The 8,422-nt window shown below is 32.4% G+C and overlaps 2 pseudogenes; both read left to right on the forward strand.

Moving 5' to 3' along the window:
* Positions 1 to 548: 548 nt before the first annotated feature.
* On the forward strand, positions 549 to 2,898 carry LOC149542913 (cytochrome c biogenesis protein CCS1, chloroplastic-like; annotated as a pseudogene).
* Positions 2,899 to 4,002: 1,104 nt separating this feature from the next.
* Positions 4,003 to 6,050, forward strand: LOC149542914 (methylthioribose-1-phosphate isomerase-like; annotated as a pseudogene).
* The last annotated feature ends 2,372 nt before the right edge of the window (positions 6,051 to 8,422 follow it).

An 8,422-nucleotide genomic window follows, 5' to 3' on the forward strand; every position in this document is an offset into this window, starting at 1 on the left:
CTAACACCCTTCTTGAACTCCTCCAAAGGACATTTCATGAAACCTACTCCTCTACTTTTTAGAGCTATTCAGCTATTGTCCACCCCTAGCTGGATATTGTTGTATTTGCCTAAGGAAAGATCAAAGAAATGCTTGCACTTGTTTTCTAGGCCCCTCCTTGCACATATTTACAAATTGGGATTTTTAGTACTAGATTCCAAAGTACCATGGTGTGTCCACAATGGAAACAAGATCTACAGTCCCATGCTTATAAGCTCTTCAAAACTGGTAGAGCATAGTTTGCTTAGAAAGAATTAAACAAAGCACTTGAAAAACTTGAAAAGACCTAATTTAATGCTTGCACAAGGAAGAATTAACACTATACACACTATTCCATCCAAAAAAATCCATAAACACTTCTCTATTCACTTCAAAACTTAATAAAAACTAGTAACTATCACTACAATTCTAGGCAGTGTCTGTTCTTCCATACTATAGTCGTACAATGGAATTTACCAACCCTTGTATTAGGGTTCCCCAAGATATTTATAGCCTTCTCCTTGGTATTCATGAAGTCTGGATCCAACATCCTAAAACTAGAACTTGCAGAATCACTTCCCAGAGCTCATATTCAAGACCTTGGTGTTCTTTTGATGGGTTCAAGATATGAGGTAAGCTAATTATGATTATTTGGAAGAAATGATCTCATACCATTCATCCAATATTTTTGATCTTATTCCATGGATAATATGATCTCTTTTTTTCAAAATTTGAGGCTTGCAGGTCATCTTCAGGGAATCAAGTCTATATGGATTCAAAGGGCTTGCTAGTAGGCTTGCACCTATTGGTGTACATGCAACTCTTTTACTCATAATGGAAGGGGCAACTTTAAGTTCTATGGGGGGCAATCATGGTTCAGTTATAGTTCCTCAAGGCTTGAATTTTATGATGGGGGTTGTGCTTACTCCAAATGGGATTTTGTCTAAACCAATTTCTAGTTTTCAACCCAAAGTTCATGTTGAGAAGTTTTACATTGATTACTATGAGAATGGTGTGTGTGTGTGTGTGTGTGTGTGTGTGTGTGTGTGTGTGTGTGTGTGTGTGTGTGTGTGTGTGTGTGTGTGTGTGTGTGCGTGTGTGTGTGTGTGTGTGTATTTGGAATTGCAATCTAGAGCTTTTGTTCTCCTTCACACAACCACTCACATAAAAGAAGAAATAGTATTCTAGCCACCATCTTACAACTCTTTGATCTTTTTTTGTTCTCTTGGCTACATTTTTTAGTTTGATAATCTCAAAATAATCAAGTCTCTTTTGAAAACTGTATTGAGATGTTAACAGTAGGTATCTTACTGTTATTCATTTTTCTCGCCCATCTTTATTTAGGTATCCCAATTTCACACCGACCTTCCTTTACATGATACAAATGGAAAGGAAGTTCTAAGGAAGACTATCAGTGTGAATAGCCCTTTACAATTTGGGGGCATCACAATCTATCAAACAAATTGGAGTATCTCAGCTCTTCAAATACACAAGAATGGTGCAGGACCATTCAATCTTGCAATTGCTACATTACAAAGTGGATATAATAAACTTTTTGGTAAATTCTTGCCACTAGAAGATGATAATAGTTCTACAAATCCTAAAGGAATGTAAGTATACATGGGAAATCTTTATTTCTAAAATCTTTAAATCTCTCTTTAAAAGAGCCAAAAAATGAAATCATCTTGAAGGATATTTTTGCCATTTCCTAAATTTTGAAGCTTCTAAGCCATTATATCTGATTCATTTATAGATTTCTAGAAAACATTATGTATAATTATTTGAATCAACATTTTAGATCATGTTTTATGTTTATCATCAGGATACAAGACACCTAAGAATGCATTTGAGTGCAATCCAAAATGTTGATTCAAATACTTATACACAATCTATTCTAGAAATTTGTAACTAAATTGATTATGGATTGTGGAAAACTCATATATTTAATTTATTATATCTGGTGATAATTTCTTTGACACTACAGATCAATTTTGGCTCAAGATCTACAATCCGTTGTGATGTATGATCAAGAAGGGAATTATTTGGGACTTAGGTGGCATGGATCAAATTGTCCAATAACCATTGATGGCATGGAAGTTTTTGTGGATGATATGATTGGTAGCACTGACCTAGAACTAAAGGTCCATGTTTTTCCTCCATTATTTGTTTTTGTTTGACAGTTTATTGTGTGAACCTATAAAGAATATAATGGAGATAACTCTATTTTGAGTGGAATTAGATTGAATAATCATGTGTGCAAACTTTAACAAAAAGGAGATCAACATTAATCACAATGAGTATGCCAGACTCACTGATTATTAGTTATGACTACCCTTCCTTTTATAGTTGTTATGAAAAAAGGATGACAAAGTATAATTGAGATATGAATTCTTGTTTTAACCATATTTTCCCTACTTCTAGCTAATTGTTTTGCCTGATCTTAGTTGGATCCATGGGTTCTTATGGTATATGATAGATTTGGAGCACTCATGTTCATAACTATTGTTAGCTATTTTTCTCATTCACAGGTAAGCCTAGATTCAACAAATTTCTACCTTCACAAAATTCATTTCAAGTTTTTGTTAATGTATTTTGGAAGTTATCACCATTTGGATAATGGCACGAAAATTATGTCTAATGTGCTAGTTTACAAAATAAACAATGGATGTGTATGTATGAACTTTGCAAGATGGAACATCTATTGTAGTTGGAGAAAAGAGTAATAGAGATAAACTAGGTTTTCAAGAAGAGATGAATTAGATATTTGATTCAGTTCCCAAAGTAGTTAGTAATAAACATATTGCAAGTCAAGGGTCTGTGAGCTTAGAAAGTGATGAGATATCATCGCGAACAGAGAGTACAATAGCAAAGTATAAATAGATAGCAATTGTATTTGCTTCAATAGTTTATTGAAACTTCTAATTTATAGAAAAAATAATCACAAGGCAAGGGGATGTACAGAACATACAAGCTCTCCTGTGTTGGTCTGAGATGTGACAAGAATGCAAATAGATTGATTGGGTGACTTGCATCCCAAATTTTGCTAGGCAAAGTAAATTTAACTAACAAATTCAAATTCATCATACATAGTAGGTTTAGGCTATGGCACTATCATTGGATCTCCAGCTAGTCAAAGATGCTATCTTTGGGTTCTCTTTCAATCACCATGACTTTTCTTTGTTGTTGCACTTTTATCATTGTGCATTTGAAAGTAAATATTTTGCTAATAAAACTACAGCCAAGGAGCAATTTGTAGTGGTTGAAATACCCTTTTATTACCTCTTAATAAATTCTTCAAAGGACCAAACAATCTATCCTAGGAAAACTACTAATAAAAACTTCAAATGAGTGTGAATGAAATCTGAATACATAGACAATAGACCATGGTTATCTCAAAGTCAGATCCTATTAATGGACCAAAAAATGTGGTTTTTTATTTTGATTCTCTTATCATCAATTATTGTGATTTCTTTATAACATTATGGATTGTGGAATCTTGAAGAGTTTGAGTATTCGTTTTCCCAAAAAATGTCCATATCCTTGCAAATGTCAAATTCTTCATGAGATGGTTCCAATATCATAGACACACTTTTAATCTATACAAAATCTCTTAGCACTGGGGTATATTGTATATTTTTTCCCCACCTGAATGTGTATGATATTTTATATGATCTTTTTTTAATTTTCACAAGGTATTCTTGAGAACATAAGACAAGAGTGTGTCATTGATGTTATCTCTCTTTATAGACACATACATAACCTTATAGATATCTGCACTTGGCACATCAAACATCCATAGAGAGAAGATCCTTTTTAATGCTAGGACATCTTCTATATTTTTCATTTGTGAATAGTTATCAAATGATTTTTTTTAATTCTTCTTGTTTTATCAAATGATTTGGGTTTTATCTTCTATTTCACTTGTTTTATATCTAGTATCCTATACTACATCTGTTAGTCTTGTTTTCCTGATTTTGTACATTGATGGCTGGTAGGGGTGATTTCCTCACATGAATCTATATAATTTTTTGGTATAAAATCCATCTTTTCCAATCAAAGAGGGAACCAGTAACTGATTTATTTTTAATGTAGAAACTAATGGTTGTGATAAATTAGTAGAGGACTTGGTGGGGAATATGAAAAAGGCACTTTGAGTTAGTAACGATATGAAGTATTGCTGAGGTCTAATCATCTATGTATACTCAGGTCAAATAATTTTGTATATATATACTTCTAAATTTCTAATGGAATTTTTAAATTTCTTAAGTACATGCCTATATTGAAGTTGTTGAAGGAATGTTGATAGATGATGTCAATTCTAACAAAGCAATCGATTTACATAGGGCTAAATTTATTCTATGCCAAATCAACAAAACTCAAAACCTTAATGTTTTGACTCATTGTAACATTGGAAGGTGTGACAGAACTTCAATAATATGTTTGATGTATCCATTTCTTTGTGAACTCTACATGATTATAACATAACTTAGTGATGTGTTTGGTCAACCTTGCAACTATTGGATATGGTATTTCTCTTGGTGTGATTCATGCACTTCATTCTAAGGGACTATTAGAGATTTCTTTTTGCATAGAGATGAGACCATTCAACTAGGTACTATGGATGGTTCTTTGTTAATTTATGTGACTAAACTCTATATTTTAGTCTATAAGAATTCACTTCATGTCAAAAATCTTCAAGAAAATTGTTCAGTGTTGTTTGTATCTAGATTCTAATAATTAATGTAACTTGAAAAATTATCATAAAAATTTTTGACTCAAAAAGTTACATAGATTATTTCAATTTAAAAAGTCATCTACTTTAGCATATGTAGTGATTTCTACCTACCAACTGATTGTTCATTTGATGTTAAGAGATTGTTCTAGTTATTATTTGATCAAGGGTCCTCTCTAAACATAGAGATGTATTGATGGTTGAAAATTTCACAAGCTTACTGATTATTGAAGAGATTAGGTGGAAATTTTCACAATACTTTATTTCAACTAGTCCTACTTGTGCTACTATTTTTGGTTTTTGAAAGCAACATAAGTTTTTTATTAGCATTTTTCCCAAGAAACTTCCCTGTTGTAACCCTCAAAGTTGATGAAACGTGAAAAGTGTTGAACATTTTGATCCAACTCTGTATTTTATTGAAATTCCATATCTGAACAAATTTATCGCGTATGATTTTAATATCAAGATTTGTATTGACTTGAAGATTTGTTGCATTTCTTTTAGGGATCAAGTCTCACTACATAGGAATTGGTCCATGATCACATACATGTAGTCCTTATAGAAAATTTTGTAGTAGCAACATTGGAGAAGTCAAGTCATGTAGATGCTATAGTTGTAGGAGCAGATAGGATTGTAGCAAATGGTATGTAGAATTACTATTAATATCCTACAATTTCTTTGCTATAATATTTGAAATTGATGTTCATCAAATTAAATCTCATTAGATGATTGGCCGACAAAAATTTTCCAACAATATTTATTCTTGTGTGTTAAGGCTTGTTAAGTTGGTATTATATTTTCATAGGTGACACAAAAAATAAAATAGGGACTTATAATCTGGCACTCTCAGCTTTCCACCATCATATCCCATTTTATGTAGTTGCTCCTCTGACCTTAGTGGATCCCTCAATTTCCTCTAGTGAGTATATAATAATTGAAGAGAAGTTGCCAAAAGAACTAACTCATGCTCTTGGTGGCCAAGGTCAACAAGTAGCTCCATCTAGGATTTCCATTTGGAACACTACTTTTGATATTACCCCTGCAAATCTTATCTAAGCCATTATAACTGAAAAGGTGCATTGTCAAATCTACTCTTTTGTGAATAAACTGTCATTTCAAAAAAAAAAACAATTTGATCTCAAACTTGGTTTTCTTCATTTCATACATTGTACAAGTGCAACCATGATATATATTTTGGCATATAATAAATAAAATGTGTTGTGTAAATTAGGGCATCATTACAAAGAAGGATCTAACTTTTGTGTTTGATGTAAAGGAGTTCATAGAGAGTGTTTCTTAAGGAGCAGACAAAAGATACATTGGACAAGTGCAACTATGATTTCCATAACAATTTAAAGAAAATGAAGTACTCTTCAATCATTAAATTCTTAAAACGAGCAAAATTACTACACAAGTAAACTTCAAAAGTAGTTGTTCCATAGTAAACTTCAAAAGTAGTTGTTCCAGTGCTAATGTTCTTGTGGGATAAAATGCATAATTTTCATATAGTGGTGTTCAGTTTATGATACTTTTCTTCTTCAACTTATGTATTGTACTATATTGTACTTTGAAAACCAACTATCATGAATATGAAATTTCTTTTTTACTTTGATTTTATAATATATCATTATTCATTGTTGAAAATTTTTTTGTCAACTTGGCAATATCAAGAGTGCATAATGAGGCATGTTACACTTCAATAGTTCTACTTTTGCTTATATTCTCAGATGCTTTCATTTCAAAGAATACATGTCCATGCTATATGTTTATGTTCTTCTTTGTTCCATGTTGTATCAAGCAATTGTTTCTTATCCAAGCCATTTAATTTGCAACCTTTTGAATCTCTACAAAGATAAAGTTGGAGCAGGAGAATTTTTCTTCTCAAAGGTGTCCTTTGATTGTAAAACAAGGTGATTTATACACTTAAAGGAATCTCATTTAGCAAACCAAGTTGCAAATCAGAGATCAGCTACTGCTTCATCCTAACAGGTGGATCAATCAAATCCTTTAACAAGGTAGACCTAATAGTCTTATGCAAATATCTTTACCAAGTACATACTTCATTGTACGTTTGTAAACCCTTTCACAAGGTGGACCTAGCAGTCCTTATTGTTCCTAAAAGGGTAAATCATCAGAAGCAATCAATGTAAGCCTTAACAAGCCAACTTTATTGTGTAGTACTAAAGCTTATGGGTATCATCCCCACCCCAGTTTTACTTTCTATTTGGAAGGTTTTCGGGTCACCAAATCTTTGTGTAAAATTTTTATCAATGCTTTCATGTTTTCAATTTCTCATGCATGCAGTTAGATCAAAATATTCATATTGGATTAAGTGTTAATTGGATTAAAGTTTTAGATTTTTTAGAAGTTACTGATTCACCCCTCCCCTCTCAATAACTTAGCCTTGTTAAGAATATTTCCAACAATTGGTATCAGAACTTAGGTCATTCTACAATCTTTCATTTTTAGATCATCAATTTTTGTGGCTAGTCCTATTATGTCCATTATTCCTTCAACTCCTAGTAAGTAAGAAATAAGTGTAAGGATAGTTGAGACCAAGTCTCAACCAAGCACAAAATTTTTGGGTCATGGAAAAGAGAAGGAGGAGGAAATAAACCTTGATGAGGAAATAGTAATCCCAAATTGGGATGTTTCCAAACTCAATTCAAATCAGATGTAGACATTTGGTGAACTTCTCCAAAAGAAGGCTAAGTAGAAAAGGCTAAGAGAGGAAGGGACAAAGAGTTCAAAATCATTGAAGATGCTAAGAATATTTTGGCAGAGGTGGCAAGTATAGAGGTTGATTCATCATAACCAATTTTGTTTCAGCTAATAGAGGCAGTTCAAAAGTTCAATGAACATATAGATGGACAAAACAAGTTATTGTAGAAGGTAGAGAAGAAAGTTGAGAATAAAGTATTACAACACATTGCTCAACAAATTGCAATTTATCAAGTAGAACTCTCTACCATTTTGGGTTCCCTGGAAACTTCATGTACAAATGTATCAATACTTTTTGGTAAGCTATGTGATGTTTCAAATATTACTAAGGAAATAAAGGACAAATTATCTAAGATAGATGAAGACCTCAAGGCAATTGCTTAGCAACTGTAGCATGACCCTAGTTCATGCCCTATACATTTCAATAAAATTAAATTTTTGATAGAGTTACAAGCATAATTGCTTAAGGAAGAGGCCAAAATTAGATCTACCTTAGCAGATATTCAAAACATGATTCTCCCCGACATGGATACACTTCAAAAGCATATTGGACATTCTAAAACTCTCATCCATGACAATAACTTCTCCACAGTAGACCACAAGATTGAGTTGTTAGCAGAAGTGCAAATTGCACTTCACATATATAAGGTCTTGCAGGACAATTAGGACAAAATGTTGGCTATAATACTCAAGTTAACATTCATATTTTTTGTCTCATTTTGGCATTAATATGTAAATATATAGGATAAATCTTTGGCATTATTGTCAAAAAAGGGGAGAAGATATAATAGAAATGGGGAGAAGACATAGAAGATATAGGAGGAGAAGATATAGAGAAGATATGGAATAATGAGTTATAGGGGAGAAAATGTAAGAATTTATACATAAGTTGTGAAGAAAATGGGGGAGATAGATGTGAGATAGATGTATAGCAAGTATGTATAGTATATT

This window comes from Cupressus sempervirens, chromosome 8 (genome assembly GCF_028749045.1).
Source record: "Cupressus sempervirens isolate cs-2001-9-10 chromosome 8, ASM2874904v1, whole genome shotgun sequence".
Lineage (NCBI taxonomy): Eukaryota > Viridiplantae > Streptophyta > Pinopsida > Cupressales > Cupressaceae > Cupressus > Cupressus sempervirens.